Source organism: Silene latifolia, unplaced genomic scaffold, assembly GCF_048544455.1.
Source record: "Silene latifolia isolate original U9 population unplaced genomic scaffold, ASM4854445v1 scaffold_79, whole genome shotgun sequence".
In the NCBI taxonomy this organism is placed as follows: Eukaryota; Viridiplantae; Streptophyta; class Magnoliopsida; order Caryophyllales; family Caryophyllaceae; genus Silene; species Silene latifolia.
Window position 1 is genome coordinate 399,085 of NW_027413701.1, and position 21,210 is coordinate 420,294.

At 36.1% G+C, this 21,210-nt stretch overlaps 1 pseudogene; it reads left to right on the top strand.

The window, feature by feature from the left end:
• Positions 1-16,405: 16,405 nt before the first annotated feature.
• LOC141640389 (E3 ubiquitin-protein ligase AIRP2-like) lies at positions 16,406-20,965 on the top strand (annotated as a pseudogene).
• Positions 20,966-21,210: the final 245 nt, after the last annotated feature.

Here is a 21,210-nt window from a genome sequence, read left to right on the forward strand (position 1 = left end):
AACATATAAAACTTATAAATTTGTGTTATTATGATATATCACGAAAATAATTTATGCATGTTAAAGTTTCTAATCCTAAAATGTATTTAGGATATTTTGGTTAATTTACGGATTTTTATTGTTCATTTTATTTAATATTGGCATTAAAATGTGATTTTTATGATAAAAATGTCATTTTTGGACGAAAATTAGCTAAACTTTGAATTTTCCAGTGGTTTTTGGATATGTTTTCACATATATTACTTTTAGTTGATCTGGAAATTTTCAGAATGTTTGGAGTTTTTATGCTCGAAATATGGATTTTTCATGATAAAAATCGAATTTAAATGAACAATAGGTTAATATGAGAAATATTTCGAATCTGGTCATAGAAATTTAGTATGTTGTCACATGAAATTTTACAAGATGTGTGTAAAATAATAGGCTATAATGAAGTCTTTATGCATGATTTATGGATTTTTGATGAAAAATAGCATAAATAGTGACTTAATTAGTGAAAAATTGCTAAAACATACTTCATGACTAAGGAAAAATGTCACATGTTGCATTTTATTATCTATGTCAGATCTAAAATTGAAAAGTTGGTGAATATAATTTCTCATGTTTTTATGATTATAAATGTTAAATTCGATAAACCGCAACATTGTTTTTTTCCGATAAATTTTCGAAATTTTTAACCTAATTTTTGAACATTATGAGTGTCATGGTATTTTTCCAAAATGTTCATGAGTTTAAATTTCAAATTTTGAATTTATTTGAAATTTTTATGATTTATTTGGAGTTTATAGCATTTTATTGTAATTTTGGGTCCATTAATGAACAATTTTAAGAAATATAAGTTAATTATAGTCAGATTGTTAGTGGAGACTAATTTTGAGTCCTAAGATGGTTAGGGTAATTAACTTGTGCATAAATATGATTTTATGTAATTTATTGTGATTTTAAAACGTTGAATCACGCAAATCCGTAAAAACCGTGTAATATACGATATTGGCTCCTTAAAGGCGATTTAGCATAAAATTGGGCATGTTCATACATATTATAATGCTGCATTTTATTTATGATTGTCATAATCTTATTTTATGTAATTTTTGAATTATGTAATTTTACTTAGTATGGCCTTAGTTTTTAATTGGTATTACCCGAAATGTATGGGAATATCGATTCGGTTGTAATTTATTGTGATCTCGTATCACCGTTTTGTAATTTAATAGATTTATTTTATTTTAATTACACATGTATAATAGGAAATTATGTAATTTATTTATTTCGGAGTTCCTTGAAGACGGTGTCACTCAAGGAAGACGATACATAAAGACGATGTTGCCTCGAGATGCGTGCCTCAACCGAAGTTCAAGAGACCAATGGAGTTGGTTTCCGAATATGTAATAGTTAGTTAGATTTTCTATTTTAGGAAGATCATACTAGGATTTATTTTTATGCTTTGCATTTTATTTATATGTCGCATGCATCGCTAAATCGCCATAACTAAAACATGCATCATCTTTTAATCGAGTTTTTCGACCGTGTCAATTAAAATTATCGTAGTTCACCGCTTTAGTTCACTTAAAACGTGATAGATAATAAATTGACATGACCTCTCGCTAAAATAAACAACTGAGACTTAGCCTTACCAAATAGTAGAAACCATGAAAACCTATTTCGCGAGGGAGTGCACTCGGCCCTACCGGGGTAAAAACCTTGTTACGTAGGGGAAGTGAGTGATAAATGTCTATCCACCGAGTTCATATTAATGAGGGTTTCATCGGCCATACCGTGCCTAAGTTGATGTGGATTTGGATCATGGACACATTTATTCGAAATTTGGATTGAGCTCAACGGAAGTATTCGCGACCATAGCCGCATGTGTTCCGGGCTATAGATAAATATTAATGTAATTTTATCAACCAAGAGTTCTAGAAGTAGAATCGATTAAAGCGTTAATCCACCGAGTTATATTGATAAGGGTTTCATCGGCCCTACCGTGCCCAAGTTAATATGAATTTGGATCTTGGAATCATTTATCATAGTTGGGTAGAGGTCACTATGTAAATGCTTTACTTGTTATTATATTTACAAGTATTTATAAAACGATAAATGTTAAGTTTTCCACTATTCCGTTATTATATTGTTCTATTTCTTTACCACAATTCATATACGATATCATTTCGGTTTTTGATTCAAATCTCCATTAAAACATCGTAACTAAAGACAAATATGAATTTGCTTCTAAAACCTCATATGAACCATTGCTAAGGATCTCTTGTAAAGAGTATAGATAAAAGTTATTCATTATCAAACAGGTTTTGGTTCTTGACTAACACATCTACTTACAATGAATTGTTTCTTATTTTGGTAACTAGATTTGTTGGAAATCAAAATTGACCAAAATAACGCAACCACTTCAATGAAAGTTTTAAGACTAAAACGAACAAATGAAGAGTAATCTTCATGAATTCAATTTTGCTTCTCAAAGCAAAGACTCGTTGAAATGAGTGGGAGCATTCTCTTAAACCGTTAAGATGAGGACGAGGTTCAAGAAGTAAAGATTAGAATGGAATTGATACAAGGTAATGTTAAAGGTAAAGTTGTTGAGAATGACGATACTAAACCTATCAATTCCGACCGATAAAGTTTCCATTGTCTTAAATGTTGGACACTAGAAAGGAAACTACCCCAAATTATTGAAGAATCAACAAATTAGTTGTGGGACATCTAATAGGATCTTCTTCTTTAAATGATTATATGATTGACATAAATTTTGCTAGTACCACTGCGTCAATATTAGAAACCAGTGGAGGTTTTCATCATTTTATTCGACACATAAGATGATTAGAATATGACGACTAGCAACGATAATGTCGAGAGATAGAGTAATTGTGTACTCAATCTAGTTTTTGGATTTAAAGTTGTACTTAATTGTGACTATTAAGTGCACAAACTCTAAATAAGAATACAAACTTGTTAAGATACAAAAGAGGTTTTACTTTTGTGACCCTATACACCACGATTTGATGTATGGCTAGCCCATTATCAAGGTGAATATATTCTAAACGAAACTAGAATGATATATCATGTAGATGATGTAAGACTCAAATTGGTAACCCAAGATTAAACCTTAAATTCTGGAATGATGAACGCAAAGAGTTATCGAGTACTCTTGAAGCCATTAGATTGCTAATGGTTTATGCGTATCTTGTATTCAAAGCAAGATATCTCGTGCCTTTTGGTTGAAAAGGAGATCGAGGTTGTAAATCATTGATCCATAAGAGGTTGATGATTTTCTTTTACCAACGATTTAAGTTGATGCTAATGTGTTCACTTAATAAGGTAAATAGAGAAATCTTTGAAGAAGTTCAAAAAATTCAAAGAATCACGATTTAATCGTAATGGGATTATCAAAGTGAAGACTTTGATATAAACCAAAGGAAATGTGATATAGTTTCACAAATTAATCTCTCTTAGCACGCATTATGGGATAATGTGTGATTGGATAAGAATTCAAACGCTATTCGATATGGTTTGGACTTCAATCAAGTTACTTTGAGTTACTTGATTACTTTTGGGATTTTATCATTTTGTCTAAATTATTTTTCCACTAAATCTAAAACGGATCATATGAGATATGATATGGTAGGGTACCATGCTTGTAAGTTTTCACAAAGAAACAAATGCTCATTTTTCCCTTTCAATTATCACGAGAACGACGGGTTTGCGGCTCGTGAAGCTATCTTTCTAAAATACAAGTTTATTTCTAGAAGACAGAGTGGGAGAAATTATTCAAGAGCCATAAAGAAAGCCACAAAGAATGTTATGTCGCAAGAAACTGGTCTTTCTTGGTAGATGAGACGTTTTGTGTAAGATGTTGTTTCTTTAAAACCTAGGAGGTGAAATTCGTCCCTTGTTGAAAATGATGAATTCATGCTACTTTTAAGAAAGTAAAGAGCTTATAACTTACAAAAGAAATCGTTTGATTCAAATTGATTACTTCTAGAAAGTAATGAACATATGACTTACATGAGAGTGTTTAAGTCACAACTCACTACAAGGCTTAGAGCCATGAAAATCCAACATAAAAGGCTTGATTAGTTGCAAAGGGTTTTGCACTAATAAAGAGAGATTTCAAAGCTTGATTGGTAGCAAAGATTTTTGCACTGGTTGAAATGCTTAAGTCTATTTGGATCTTCTTAAGGATTGTGTTTCATTATTATAAAATACATAGCAAGTGAATCTAAAACCCACTTCTTCAATTAGAAGGAATGTATTTAATACATGTCTTGAGTTTTGAAGATTCTTGCAATCCTAAGATAATGTGAAACTTAAGAGAGGGTCTTAAGTAGGACATCAATGAGTTGCTATCAACATTTTTGATCATGTGATAAAACATTTCTCGATAAGTCGAGAAGTTGTGTTTATACATGAAGTTTAGTGGGAGTTACGAAAATTTTAATTAGTCTTATATGTGAATGACATATTGATCATCGAGAATGATTTAAGACTTTTGGAGTATTATAATACATCTTGAATATCCGGATTTATGAAGATAAATCCACATGATATTAGCGTCAATAAGAAGTCTTATGTTGATAAGATTCATGGCTAGTTCAATTTAATTGAACATATTTGATTGATTCCATTTGCTTCCGCTGCCGGATCAATTAAATAAGTAATGATGTATAACACTTCATATGCTTCGAGTATGATGAATTGTTTTAAAATCGAATTTAAGTAATCTTTACCAAGTAAGCCATAAAGATTACCCTTAAGTGCTTGCAGAAGCATTAAGGAAGTAAAGCAAAGTGTTTATGATGCAATTTTTGTGTAAGGGTGTTACACAAATGACAATTGAAAATTGAGATTGCGCATGGTTTCCGACAAAACCATAATCAAAACACATCAGGGTGGTTAAGATACCATTGTGGTTATGTTATTTAAGAAATAGATTTTCTAGAATCGTTCTAGGAAATAAAGAACAATGAGAGATATTTATAACGGAAATTGAGTACACTTGCAATCATGAGATGTGCAAGAGGATGAGTCCCGCACACTGTGAAAACAGTGGGAGCTATTCTTAGGCTAGAGGGCCTATGTCTTGACTGGATCTCGTCACGTACTCAGAAAGTTTTGTGATGCAAATGTATACATTACAAAGGAAAACGAGTATGTAGTAAGGGTGAGTAAGGTACAAGAAGTTGATAAAACCTACTAACCAAAGCCTTCTCCTAGGCTAAACATGATGAGTCATGTCATTTCAATTGAATTGAAATGAACAACTACATACAAGATCAAATTAGATTATAGAACATGAAATAGTAATCAGGCATTGACTATTCATATGTGATAATCGCATTTGTCGTTCGAGTTTTTAAATCTTAAAAACTCCTTTTATACTTTGTTACATCCAAACGGGTTGTAGAGACAATTGAACCCCGTTAAAGTGATCTCGGATTAACATAGTATTCGCCCATAGTCACTTGTATGAGGTGACGTCTCGAAGTGACTAGAGTGTGATGCGATTGATGGCAAGTTCAAGTGCCATAGAGTCATGTGAGATGACTAGTCGATCACATAGGCGATCGTTAGGAACACTTTGTCGGGCAAAGTGACCGCTTATAGAGTTCTGGCAAATTTATAAAGCCTGGTCGTGGCGAGAGCTACTATAGTATTCTAATGAGTCAATTCTTTTGACTAAAGACTGTTCGCCTAAGATGGCACAGTTTCAGATTAACTTTGATTTGTGTTACTACGACCTTCGTAAATGGGGTCAAATGGGCATATTTTGGGTTATGATGGTTGTGGCTAGTCGAAGGGAATAAGTGCAATAGGAATTGTCCACCCCTTGTCGGGTTAAAACAATATCTCAGGGCCACTCGAGGAGTAATGAACTGGAAATGCGTGGCCACGCTCGGAAGGTATCCATGGTGGATAAATTCCGGTCAATCAGTTATTCTCCAGATCGAGGAAACCACTCTCGATATGATCACTTACAAGTACGACCCGAAAGACACCTTGCATTGAGTGGGAGATAGTAATAGGACAATAGAATTGGTGACGCACACTTGTCGAGGACAAGTGGGAGATTGTTGGGAAATATGTCCTCAACAATAGTGCGATCACATGATTTAAATATCATTATTAAATCTAATACCAAGAATACGAAAGGGATGATACATTACATATATAGTCAACTGGTCCACACATATCGGTAATGATTGGCTGGCTAGAGTTTGACATTACTGTCGTGCGACGGTGGTGATCAGTTGATCCCTTGAGGTCACACCTAAAGGACGATTCCCTTAATTGAAAAGGTTAATTAATTGTATGCCGATATGGATTAATTAATTCCTTAAAATTGAACAAATTATTATCATAAGAGAGAAAAGTGACATCTTATTATAATGTGATTAAATGAGATTTTATTTAGTAATTTAAGAAGTTATATTACTAATATTAATCGGTGTTTGCGAAACACGCGAGATGAGAATGATAAGTTAGTTATAATTACAAGATATTGTGAATTATACTAACTAGTAATTAAATGACCATTTTATGAGAAAGTAATTTTATATTACTAGTCAATTGTTAAATATGATTTATTTAATTTGTAAATGATATTTAATTTGTTAAATATGCATTTTAAATTAAAACATGACATAAGACATGTCACATGTCACATGACATACAATTGTACAATTGACAAAAATAAAATGGACTCCATATTACACTACATAAACCGAAATTGGTGGACAAAGCTTTAGAAATTTTGTCGTGTTCATTTGTCATATTCATTTGTCTAAGACACTTGATAGTGACTTGACCATGCAAAAGCCTTACACCTATTTGTCTTGTGAAGACAAAAAGAAAAATAATTATGGTCTATGGAGACATAAGGCCACCGGTTTTGTGAGGACAAATTAGAGAGTTTTCTCACACATTATTCATTCTTACATTTTTATGAAAATACCTCCCTTCTCTCTCTTGTTCTTCATAAAAATTCATTTTTGTGAATCAAATTTGTTTAAATCAAACACTAATAATACTAGAAGTAGTATATGAGTATTAATAATAGATTTTAAGGTAAACTACATGACAAACATCTAGTACATGTTAGTTTGTGGGATTAAGGGATAGTTTTGGGTGCTACTAATTGGAGGGCTTCTAATTTGAAGTCAAGAATGTTCATCCATTAATGGAAAGCTCAAGAACTAACAAGAAGGAGATCTTGTTGGTGCCCAATATGACTGAAATTATCATAAGTAAGGAACAAGATTTTTCATCTCTTTTATTAAAGTTTGCATGCATAAGATTAGTAATTTATTTTATGACTAAATAAATTTGAAACATATAAGAATATGTTATGTAATGAGATATAGATTTCCAATAGTAAATGACTGCTATGAAGCCAGGGACTCTAGGATGATGGCATACCTAGACGTAGCAAAGGAGTTGACCCTAAGATTAGCCACGTTCAACATCAAACAAATCCCCAGAGACCAGAACGCAGAAGCAGATGCGCTAGCCACCTTGGGGGGAACCTTCAAAGCAGGAACCATCTCCACAATACCAATTGTCCACGTGGTGGAGCCAGCAATACTAAAACCTAAACAGGAAGCAGAAGTGTTGTGCAGCACCAGCAGTGAAGAAGATACACCAGACTGGAGGAAACCGTACTAAGACTGGCTGCAGAATGACATCCTGCCAGCAGATAAAAAGGAGGTAAGGAGCTTCAGAATGAAAGCATCCAGATTCATACTAATTGATGGTGTATTGTTCAAGAAATCCCTCGCTGGACCCTACCTAAGATGCCTGGATCGGGAAGAATATCAGGCTGTTTTACATGCTCTCCACAGTGGAGAATGTGGAAACCATGCAGGGGGTAGGAGCCTGTCCAACAAGGCACTGAGGCAGAGATACTTCTGGCCCACAATGCGCAAAGATGCCGTGGAGTTCGCAAAAAAGTGTGATGCTTGTCAGAGGCACGCCCACGTCAGACACCAGCCAGCAGAGCCTCTACATCAGGTTAGCTTACCCTGGCCCTTCATCAAGTAGGGAATGGACATCGTGGGACCATTACCCAAGGCACCAGGAAACAAAGTCTATATGCTCGCCATGACGGACTACTTATCCAAGTGGATAGAAGTAGAATCATCCTCCCAGATTACAGAAACCCAAGTTATATCTTTCATTAAACACAATATCATATGCAGGTTTGGCATTCCATCTGACATTATATGTGATAATGGATCCCAATTTAATGGAAACAAGACAAAAGCTTTTTGTGCTAGGTGGAATATCTCATTGTAGAAGTCTACTCTCAGGAACCCTCAATCCAACGGACAAGCCGAATCCAGCAATAAGATTATCGTTGAAAACCTGAAAAAGAAGCTGGAGGAGAGAGGGGGCAAGTGGGCAGAAGAGCCGCCTCTGGTTCTCTGGGCTGACAGAACCACACCCAAGGTTCCAACAGGACAAACTCCCTTCAGCCTGGTGTTTGTAGCAGAAGTAGTCATTCCATCCGAGGCTAGGGTCCCAACCCACAGGTATGGATGCATAACAGAAGACCAGAATCAGGTGGAAATGGCAAGCAGTCTGGACACGGTAGACAAGCTCAGAACCAGTTCTCAGATTAGGATGGCTTCATACCGACAGACGGTGGCTAGGAGATATAACAAGAATGTGAAGGTAAGAACCCTGCAGGTAGGAGACCTGATCCTGAGAAAAGTTTTCCAGAATACCAAGAACCGGCAAGCAGGAAAATTCGCCTAAGACTGGGAGGGGCCATATGAAGTGGAAAGCATAGTTGGAAATGGAGCTTACCGACTCATTACTATGGAAGGACAAATGGTTCCCAGATCCTGGAACATCATCCACTTGAAAAAATATTTCACCTAAGCGACCAACATGGTCAACAACCGGGTACTCAGTCTACCAGATGCAACTCCGCCAAGTTCTAGATTTTGCTTTAAATATTCTTTGGCTCTGAAAATTTGATTGACTTCCAAAATCCACTTACATATGTTTTCTTGCATATTTTTACCTTCAATGTTTTCTGGTTCTGAAAATTTTCTTGCATATATTTTGATTTCAACATTCCCCGGTTCTGAAAATTTTCCTGCATATATTTTGATTCCAACATTCCCTGATTCTGAAAGTTTTTTACGACACACATTTTAACATTCCCTGTTTTTAGAAAAATTGTTGTTTTTGTATATACTTTGACTTAAATCTTCTCTGGCTCTGAACTTTATTTTCGTAAACATCAACAACTTTAAGAATTTCAAGTAAATAAATTCCTTTTCATAAATGTTTTTCAAATAAATGGCTAATCGAATAAAAATGCAAACTAATCTAGCAGAGCTTGTATTTACTACAGAAGGCGTGTGTCCGTGGCTAAGCACATACAACCGGGACAACCAGTCTCCCGCGCTGCATTAGCACCCACGCAAGCCTGGCTTCTCTGAACGAGTGGGCGAACTAGATCCCTTAGCCAGAAATCAAACAACGATGGCCAAACATACAGCGTAAAAAGTGCATGCACAAATCAAAAGAAACACCAGAAATGGTAGGACACAAAGCATATCTGAAAACGAAAAGTACTGCGTATGTTTGTCAAAATGACAAAATACATTTGGTCCTCTGAACCAGACCAAAGTACACCGAACTGTTTATCAGAAACTAAACAAAATACTACGCCCCGCAAGGCCAGATACTAGCTAACAAGCAAAATAAGTTTCAGCTGCAGGAAACTATCACTACTCCAGGTCAGTATGCTCCACAGTCTCAGAGGCAGTAGTTTGAATACCAGAAGCAGAAGAAGTCACTTCTTCCTCAACATCTGGTGCGTCAGCAGGAGCACATTCCCCCTCCAGACCAGACAGCACGTCCAGCTTCAGACCCTCGGGAAATTCTGCATCCAGCTTTTTCTCTTCTGCTTCCAGATTCCAGCACCTGCACCTTGAAGGCTAGATAGGCTTCAGTATCCAGAGCCTATGAGAGGCGAATCTCGTCATCAGAAGTGCGACCTCCAGCATCATAGAAACTTAAATATCTTGAGAATCTGGACTTGCCAAAAGCTCCAGGGAAACTCAGCAGCAGGAGAACGAGATGCCGGAGTATATCCAGAAACAGAAGCATTTCTAGAAGCAGAAACATACCCAAATGGTGGAGCAGACCCACTGATTGGGGGCATGGTTGTAAGTGAAGTAATCTCAATAGAAGTAGACTTTGTGGCCGAAGCATTAGCAACCCTATTTCTGGCACTAGATCCAGATGCAGAACCAGAATCTGCCTTTCTCTTCTCAGCAGGCTTAGGACAGCCCAGCAGCCCCTTTTCTCCTCTGAGTCGGAATCATTTCCAAGGTAACCTTAGGCTTAGCAGATCCTGGAAGGGGGTGAGAAGTCAAGAAGCAGCAACAACAGTACAACAAATAAAGCAGAAGCAGAGCAACATATCAGACGACATAGCATCCAGAGCTTGAAAGACTAATTTCCCTCTTCATCTTGAGGCTGAGAAAGAAAATTAGGGGCAATTATTAGGGATAAAAATTACAAATTTATTAAGTAATGACGTGGCATCTATCCATTGGACGAAACCAAGTGGGAAGGATTTATGGCGTGGCGTGATATGGACCATAAGATGAAGGTGGAAAAAGTGTGCTCGTTACTTGCATAGGGGGAGAATATTCTTTGGATAAAGATAGAAGAACATTAAATGACAAGTCAAAACTGTTACCTATTTTATTGGAAAAAAGGCTGAAAATCAGGAGCAGGTCCTGGTTCGGAGGAACCTGGACGCAGATGCAAGAAAGGAGCATTCAATGGAAAAAGTCAATAATGGCTAGTCTTAAGGGGAGCATTTAGTGGAGAATTTAAAGGAGTATTTAGTGGGGTATTGAATGAGTCAAGCAACCACCTCCTATTTTGGTGTAACCGACGCAGGAATTCAGAAGCAGAAGCTGAGAGGATGTTGTTGACTTAAACCCTAGCATTCAACCACTATATAAAGGAGAGCAAAGGCAAACTAAAGGGGGGCCTCATTCTATCACCAACATATCGACAACAAAACTCTTAGCATTCGATAAATAATACACTAGCCAATCTCCATTGTATTTCCTCTTTTCCGTATTTCCGTCTCGATTATAGTGCCAAATTGGTGGGATTCTGACTCCCCCCGCGGTTGTTCCCACATCGGGTTTTCCGCGTTACCAAAACCTTGCGTGTCAACCTCTTAATTCGTCGTACTTTCGTTTGTTATACTCGTTGCATTCATTCCGTATTAGGCCATAGATCGATCATTATCATCCACAAATTAAATTAGTAATTCGGTAAATTATTACCAAAACACCAAACCTTGGTCAAAAGTTAGGAAAAATGTGACTATAGCCTGCTTTCAGGCCGTGTTTTATTCAATTTGGAAACAAACGAACAAAGTAAGGATCGAGGGATAATTACCTCGACCTGAAATTGTTTTAAAGGAAATTGGTAGTGTGATGAGAATGAAGATGCCTCTCTGGCTGAGATATCCTCATTCACTCAAAGATGATGTCTGAATCAAAGCTCATAATCGTATGTAATTAGGGTATGCTATGATATTGAGTAAGTAACTCGAGAATATGGTTTGTAGATTCAGGCCTGTCTTTGAGGGTGTGTGGGCCGTGCAATCGCACAGGGCCCCAAAATTTTTGGGCTAAAACTGGTCTTGGGCGTCTGACATAAAACACGAAATAAGAATGTTTTGACAATAAATAATGTTAAGAAGTTTAATGAAGTCCAGTGGTTATTTGGTTGGCTTTAAGTTTTGGTCTAGCACACATCCAAGTTCGAATACCGTGGCTGCAATTTTTTTTTGTTGACTGCTCATTTATTAAACCCACTCCTTAATTTCACTATTATGCTAATTTTTTTCATGGGATCTAAATTTATTTCCCTACCCAATCAATGCTAATTACATTTATATTACGAGAAGGAATTACATTTATATACGGGATAGAACATAAAACGCAAATGAACTATATACATAATTTTTTAAAACTACATGGTACAATAATTTTTGTTTAAAAAATAAATCTTGACGGAGTATTTACTTGGAGTATAAAATATTCATGTATTTTGGTTAATATTATTGTACCATGCAGCAACAACATAACAACATAATTTTTTAAAACTACATGGTACAAAACTTTTTGTTTAAAAAATCAATCATGACGGAGTATTTACTTGGAATATAAAACTCGGCAACTTAACTATCAGCCGCGCACACCGAAAATGGTAGTTGACAATGATAAACAACCGAGTTAATTTAGTATTCAACTAGCATTTAAAGCAATTTTTTTTTTACTCTAAAAAAATAAATAAATTTTAATTTAATTTACAAGTGACTCAGATATGCGTACTTCTACTACGACTACTAATGTAGTGTATCATGAAAATTTTCGATTTTTAGAATAACTTGCATATGTTAAACTTGATTATTAGATTATATTTCTTTTATCTGGATGTAAAGTTTTTTATGTATGCAATTTTTATTTACAAGAGTAGATTACGTTATTTCCTCATAAACCAGTGAATGTGAACACGTGTTTGTAACAAGTTTAAACATTAATTATGTAGATCGTTGATTTAAACCAACTAGATAAGTATAATAGAAATGCAAAAACAAATATACATACAAAAACATTAATACCGGCCCAAATACATATCCGTGCAATTTTGCACGGGTTTAAAACTAGTAAATACTAAAACCAATTACTTTTCTGATAAATACTTATTTGAAAAAACAAACGCGAGGTTTTGGTCATTTGGACGGTGAAAAAATAATTATACGTTTTTTCGTCTTTTTAGTAGAAACGAAAATAGGTTGCTCTTGGACTAATCAATAAAATCTTTTCAGATAACGGTAAAGGAAAATCGACTTTCAAATCACTTTGAAAACAAATATAAATCAAGGTAACATAAAGAAGATAATTGTTTAAAATTTGAGATTAATGTATGTTGAAGTTCACTTATTTTTTTTTCTTAAAGGTTAAGTATATATATAGCATCGGTAAAATCATAACGAAAATGTATGAAGTATTATATAGGGCCCCGATTTGAACTTTCGCACAAGGCCATGAAATCTTAGAGACGGCCCTGGGTAGATTGTACTAGCTCTGTTATTGTATTTAATGAAAATTACTTACATTTCATCAAAGAAAAACCTTTACTGTAGAGTATAATTTTGTTTTTAACTTAGTTTAAACCGTATTAAATTAGTCCATGTAAATTAGAAAATCAAATGTGATCCAAAATTTTAATAAAAGATACCTACCAGTACTACATATAAAATGTACGCCCATGACGTACCAGCAATCACGATTGACACAGCAGCACCATAACCGTGTTGGACCGTTCGTTGTCCTTCTTTCTAATGCCATGTTTCAGATTATAATTTGCTTAAACTGACTAATGAAACAAAGATGTGCGGGCTTGGTTACATTATAGCTTTGACCCGATCTGGCGCCTGTTACTTGACGTTGTGTGATTGGTCAAGCCAAATTTAGTGTATTAAATCCATTCATTCCTTTTGCCATCAATGTTTTTGTCAAGGTTTGGGACAAAAAATCGTAGGGGGTAGGAAGAATAATTGGGGAACACATTGGTGAGTTAGAGAGAGGATATGGTGGACAATTTGATTACTAATTGTAATAGTTGAAAATGAGAGACTAAACGACTAATAAGTACGACACAAATGAAAGATGTCGTGTATTAGAAAAAAATAAAGGGAGGAATACGATCCCGCTGACTCAATTAAATTATCATTTGTCTTTTACAAGTTTGTTAATTCTCATTTTATTTTATAAGTATCTTTACTTACATAAGTGTAAAAATTATAAAATTTGATATTTATACTACTTATTAAGACAAATCAAATAAGATTCTTTATAAGTATATTTTATGTTATGTATTGACAATTATTTTAATGATTTAGGTATTTGGAGATTAAAGAATTTGGAATAAATTGGGGAATTTAGGGAAATCGACAAGTAGAGAGGAAATGTTATGTTATTTGGGTAATGATTAAGTGAGTGTAAGTCAAAGAGGATAATTTTTGAATTTTTGCGTTAATCGTCACGTAACAAGTCGGAAGGTAAGAAAAACGATAACTGGGAGTAAAAATACGGTGGTGATTAGGGTATATACATTGAAGCTGAGGGGTTATTTATAAAAACGCAAATATGTGATGTTAATTTGTAAAAAAAAAAAAAGAACGCAAATAGGTGGTGTTTGTTTGTAATTTTTCCTAATTTTCATTACTTTCTTTACAAACAAAAAATATTTTTTGTTAAAATGTAAGTATATCCTAAACCCTTTAAAAAGTTTATACTTACAGCACTGTATCGATGAATAGTGCTCAGCCAAGTTTCCTTTTCCACCGTTGATTTCCCACTTTTAGATCTCCTCCCTCCATTTCTCTTTCACTTACAGCCATACCTTTTCCCATTCTTTCCACCGCTCATTCTCATCCGTCACTCCTTTTTCTCAACACACGACCTAGCATCTCTCATCCTCTTGAAAGTATTTACTCTTAATTCCCGTTTTTCTGTGTTTCAATTTGATTTAGGCGGTATTATTGTTCGACTATTTAAATGTTATTCTTGTTGCTATGTGAGATCCATTGTCGTACTTGGTTTAGGGGTTAGGAGCTCTAAGTTATTTACTCCTTATGACCGCCAATGTTGTTGTTGTTGTTGTTGTTGTTGTTGTTGTTGTTGTTGTTGTTGTTGTTGTTGTTGTTGTTGTTGTTGTTGTTGTTGTTGATGTTGTTGCTGTTGTTCTTCTTGTTATTAGTGTTGCTGATTTTTTTCGTTGTTTCTCATTTAGCGTTTAAGAGCTCGATCCAGCCTTGTCTTCAAAGGTATGGTTTCTAATTATCTTTTGAGCTTATCCAAATTTTTTGCCAAAAAGTTTAAGCATTCGTACTGTTATTATTGCTACTACTACTTCTGGTGTTGTCGTTCCTTAGAAGCGTTAGTGTTGTTATTGACGATATTGATGTTGTTGTTGTTGTTGTTGTTGTTATTTCTGATGTTAATATTAGAACTAATTTTGACCTTTTTTTCCGCATAGGCTTTAGGAGCTCGAAACAGCCTTGTCTTCAAAAGGTATGGCTTCTAATTATCTTTTGATCTGAGCCAATTTTTTACCTCTTTGTTTGGGCATTTGTAGTGTTATTATTATTGCAATATTACTACTTTTGGTGTTATCCTTTCTATTACTATATTTTGCTTATTACTATTAGATCTGTTATATAGGTGCTAATTACTATTGTTATTGTGACGCCATCGGATTTCTTGCCCTTCCTTTATTGAGTGGTTTGTCTTTGTTGTATCTGCAGTTTTGTGGGCTGTAGAGGTTAGAAGTACAAAGTTATGACGGCCCCTGATTTGTTAGTGTTGCGTTCTTTGTTAACAAGGAGCGGTAAAGAGAAGTGTAGATGTAATTATAAGGTGAGGGCTCAAACATTATAATTGCTGCATTGTGTACTTTCCACAGCCAGAGGTTTGCTGTTAGTAACGTTGGTAATTGGGTGACCGTCTAACACTTGTCTGTTTCCTTCAACTCTGCTGTCTATTTTTTTTAGCCTTTTTGAGAGTTTTTTGCGATTTGTTCCTTTGGGTTTCGTGGATTTCCAGACAGTTACCTTTTCCAGATACCGGTTTGTGTTGTGGGAACCTAACGGCGTTGCCGGCTTTCAATACAGCTGCCACTTTTATTGTGAAAATGAGTCTGGGATAGCTTTATTGATATGAGGATATGAGGAGTTAATGCATGTGTTATTGTATGGCACATCATATTTATAAAATGTGCGAAAGTTGTGCGCAAAATAAGAGGGATGTTTTTGGTGCATTTGGAAGTATTATTGTGTGAATAAAGTTATTAGGTTTGTAGTAGGAAATAGAAGTGCTAGATTTCGATAATTTTTGAGTGGATATTAGGGTTTCTTGGCTTTACATTTTTTTTTTTATTTTTTTTTCTAGAAGTCAGTTATCTTCGGCTCCAGCGGAACTCGTATTCTATTTGACTAATTCTGATTCTATCTTTGTTGGGAATTTTTTGGGTATTTGGTTTGTACGAAAATTTTTGAGAGGCGGTGTGGTGTTGGAATTTCTGATTAGGGCCTCCTGAACAGGAGGATTCGCCATTCGCAGTTATACATTTTCCAATAACCTCTCTAATTAATCGTTATGGGTTTACTTAAGATTCCAATGGTGCCTTGACGTAATGCACCTTATTGACCATGTGATTTTTTCCTGTGAGTTTAACCTACACCGCCTTTTACTTTGACGCTTTAATTCTTTCTTTTTGGGGGAAGTTTACCGGTGTGTTTTGGAACGCGCAGGGAGGTCGACCCTTAACGTCCGGATCAATGGCGGCTGCCAGGCTTGCACTGAACGACTCGATAACCAAAAGGTGCGTGCACTTCTTACCTTGTAATAATAGCAACCCAGCGAGTATCCTGTGAACTTTACTGAGGTTTATGTAAGTTAACAAACAACATTCTTCTCCTTTCTATCTCCCCTCCCGTCTTTCCCCACGCGCCACCACTTCCCCTCCACCACGCGCCACCGTCCATCTCCACCGCGCGCCTCCACAACATTCAAAAGAGATCAGGATAGTATTGGGTGAAGTATTAATTGTTGCAGAAACTAGAACTTTGTGACTACCTTGCTTGGTAATTGGGCGTGATTCGGAATATCTGTGTTTGTTGATGATGTTTAGATGATTATATACATAGTAATTGTAGTAATTTTGATGTTTATTCATTTTGAGATTGCGCTGTTTAGCTGTTAATTTGTTCTGAAGCTGTAGTTAAGTACCAATTGTGGCCGAAACTGTTAATTTGTGAAGCTGTAAATAGGCGATGACTAAAAGAAAAGAAAATTTCAACAAGCAGCATTGATTCAATTTGCTGCTTGTTGGGTTTCTCGGAATTAGACGGGTTTGATAACTTGTTTGTTACTGGCTTTGCATGATAATTGGCTCTGACTCGGATTATGAGCTGAAATAATTAATTTCCTCTTGCATTGTTTTCGAGGAGTATTGATTCATTTAGTTTTGTGAGCTGAAACAATCTGTATTTACTGAAGCTGAATTCCCGTCTTGGATTTCTTTTCAATTTTGTAATTTGACCTTGAATTTTATGCTGTCTGGTTTCATATGTATCACTTAATTGGTGCGTGCAGCGAGTGTAAGATGCCTTATACGATGCATATATCACACTACTAATCTGTAGCGCCCTGTTATTATGTTGCAGTGCATCAGGTTATAAAAGGCATCCTGACAAAGCTTGCTTTCAAATGAGACTATCTTTCAGTCCAGCAGCCGCTCACTTCTGTCTTTTTCTTGTTCAGTGGGCTGATTGTAACCTTGCTGGTGCTCTTGGATTACTTAGAATTCTTATTTACACGGTATTCATCTCTTGCCGGGTTCTGTCTCTTTGATTCTTTTCCTCTACGTCAGTTGTATCCTTGCCATATGCTTACTGTATCGATTATCGTTTTGGTGGGTGCAGACTTGTTCAGATGGGAAAACCACAATGTTTGTCCATGAAAATCAAGCAAGCATTAAAGAATTTTACGGTGAGTTTTGATTTAAGATGTTTACCGTTACCCACCAAGAATTTTACTGATGCCTCGTCCTTTTTTACTAGGTGTGATTTTCCCTTCACTACTGCAACTGCAAACAGGAATAACAGAATTTGAATTAAGGAAACAAAAGGAATTATGCCTTCAAAGTATAGAAGATATGGTCTTCATGAAAGGCGTGAATTCACCAAACTGGAGAAAGAGCTAGAAGAGGAGTGTGGTATATGCATGGAGATGAACGCAAAGGTTGTACTACCAAATTGCCGCCACTCATTTGTGTTTCAAGTGTTACCAAGATCGGTGAGCCCTCCGATTCTTTTTATCCGAAAAGCTGCAATTTTCACAAATTTTCTGCATATACTGTCAATCAGTTATATAGGGTTAGAAGGTTCGGCAGTCAGACCGTTGACACCGCTGATTAAACCCCTATATAACTACCATTCAGAATTCTAACCCGCGTAATAAGCCTCCCTAAAACAAGGGTTACTTTAACACTAAGTACCCTCAAATTCAGATGCTAAACAAACCTCCAAAACAATGGCAAGGTCCGATTATTTAACAACTCCTCTCTGCATTGTACTGGCAATGCACCATTATACATTCATGCATTTTGAAAACATATTGTAAAAGCACCACGTATTAGTTGAAGACACCCACTACCAGAAACAGTCACAAGAGCAACTAACACAACAGTAATAGACTGACTGACTGCATAAACCAATCCATTACATTTCAACACCACCTACATCAAACTAGAAAGTTGAAACCTGACTACATATCTTTCCTTCAAAACAAAATCCACCTACATAAGGTCTAAAGTGTTCATGATTTGACTTTATAGGAAATCCCAAACATACATAATAAATAAATTCATGAATTCTCATGTGTGACAATCGATGTCCGTCACAAGCTTGTGACGAGTTAAATAAAATCCACATAAGAGGATAACGACAAGTCATTTTTGATTCCCTATGCAATTTACTTTTTGTCTTATTTACCCATGTGAGTGATACTTGACCCGTCACAAGTTTCTGACGCATATATCCATCACAAATAAGACCTATTGTAATAAATTATCCATCAAACACTATCTTGGATAGATTTCACAAGATTAGACAGCCTATTTGACACAAATATCAGGCTTTATTAGACGTTAAAGAGGTGTATGAGATCAAAATGGATCCTCTCCATTTCTTTCTCTCCATTTCCTCTCCATTTCCTCTCTTAAACTCATTTAATAATATTTTTCCCACCAAACCTCATTATTCCTGTATTTTTACCCATTAATTTTGAGCCGTTCGATAATGCCAGAATACGATCTGGACCATCGAAAGGAAATGGCCTCTCCATTTCTTTTTAGGAAATGGAGAGAAGGTTTGGTGTGAAAAATATTATTAAATGAGTTTAAGAGAGGAAATGGAGAGAAATAAATGGAGAGGATCCATTTTGATCTCATACACCTCTTTAACGTCTAATAAAGCCTGATATTTGTGTCAAATATACTTGATTAGAAGTTTAATAAATTCTTTTTCCATTACCAGCAAACATCTCTCTCTCCTTCTCTCCCCCTCCCTCTCTATCTATCATATCAATCTCCCTCTCTCTCTCTCTCAATATATATATATATATATATATATATATATATATATATATATATATATATATATATATATATATATATAATATACTTGATTAAAAGTTTATTGACTTCTTATTACTTACGTTGGTGTTCTGCTGCAGCTCGTTATGAGACCTTTAAGGAAGTACATTAGAGAATTCCTTTACAAGGGGAGAGCCACTGGCTACATGTGAAGCTGAATGACTTTAGCAGATATGATGTGCACTTGTACCTTTGGCTGTAGCCTCTGCAGCGCTGGCAGCGTTCAAGAAGAAGGGGCTTCATATATTTGTACTACATGTTTAACAGAAAACGTAAAATCCACTCCAAGGTAATGACCCAACAATACAAATCCCAAGCACCCCAAACTTAGATCCTTACCTGGAGAATGGTTTGTGTATACAGAATGACAATAACATTTGAAGCGGTAGATGCGTTGGGAGAGTACACTCTCACAGCATGCACTCGCATGCATTCACAATGCAGAGAGACTCGTGGAAGTGGAAACGACCGTCTTGGACGCGATGCCTGTGCAGGTAATCACGGTGGACATTTTATACAATAAATATAACACCTGTAGACCTAGGGAACCTATGGAAGGTATAGTGTGCTGTGTATGCACTATGCAAAATGTGGATATGCTACACAAACTAAATTCAACAACGTACAATATATCTACATGTTGTCCTGCAGGAAAGAGAAAGCTACCTCAAGTACATTGAGACCAAATTACAGAACGCAAGGTTGTATGTACAGGTAGTGCCTAGCACAGCTCTTTCAAGGGCACAACAGCTGGAGTGGGTGCTCAAGCAGATCTCTCGAAACTAAACAACAAGATTCTATTAAGCTACCTTAGCAAGTTTTGAACCGGTTTTGAAGGCGCTGAATACCTACCAGTGTAAGGACGCATAATCTAATGTTAGGTTGGCTTTTTAAAATACTGCAAAGGAATATGAACAATTGGCTCCTGGCAGTAGCGGTTAATAAGTAACCAACGACTATTAGATGCACCCTAGATATTGTGTATAAGTAACTATCTTTTCTGCAAGACTATGTTGTTCTCTTTATATATATCTTCCGCTTCCGACCCATATTAATCTTGTATAATATGCTAACCTAACGAGTTACTGGGGTCCTCCTTTGGATGATGCGCACCCACAGGAAAGCCTGTCGGCGGAAAAGGAAATTAAGCATAGCCACAACACATACACGAAACTCCTCTCGGGTGTCCGAAAACAGAAGAACAAATTGGGGCTCCGCGCCCGGGAGGGCGCGGCGCAACAACTAGTTAAAACAAAAGGATCGAAACCATTACAACATCTCAGCCTATCCATAAAACAGAATGGTCTAGGACATCCAAAACTGATCACCAGCCCAATACACAACCGGTAAAGGAACAAAAAGAGATAGAAAAACCTATCCTATTACAACAAATCCCCAACTATTTGTAACTTTACTCTTTCTTCCTCATCATCATCTTCTACACCTTCAACATAAAAACAAAAACCTTCGATCTACCTCATATTCTATTGATGATGTGCGAGATCCATTGTTTATCTCCATTATCAGCTTCATTAAGGGGTTCCCTGATGAGTCTGAGTCTGATCTCTTCACAAATGGCGAGAACCAGCCGGCTCGGCGTTACAATCGTATGCTCAAACCTGCTGAGATTTCGTTGCCGCCAGATGTTGTAGATGCATGCATTGGTGATAACACCAATTAGCCCCAATTTAAACTTGGAACCTACTTAATTCATCCGCCAATTCATATGTTGCTGATGTGGTATACTGATGTGTAGTTGAATCGCCACCAGATCAACGACTCTGGAACCAGGCACCTTCATCAGTATCCTCATGATCCCCAGCAGACTCCTCATAAACGTCCTCCACAAACCCATCCTCTAGATCATAGGCAGGGATCCCTGTAATATCATGTATATTTTTCTCTTTATGTATGATTTCCACATCT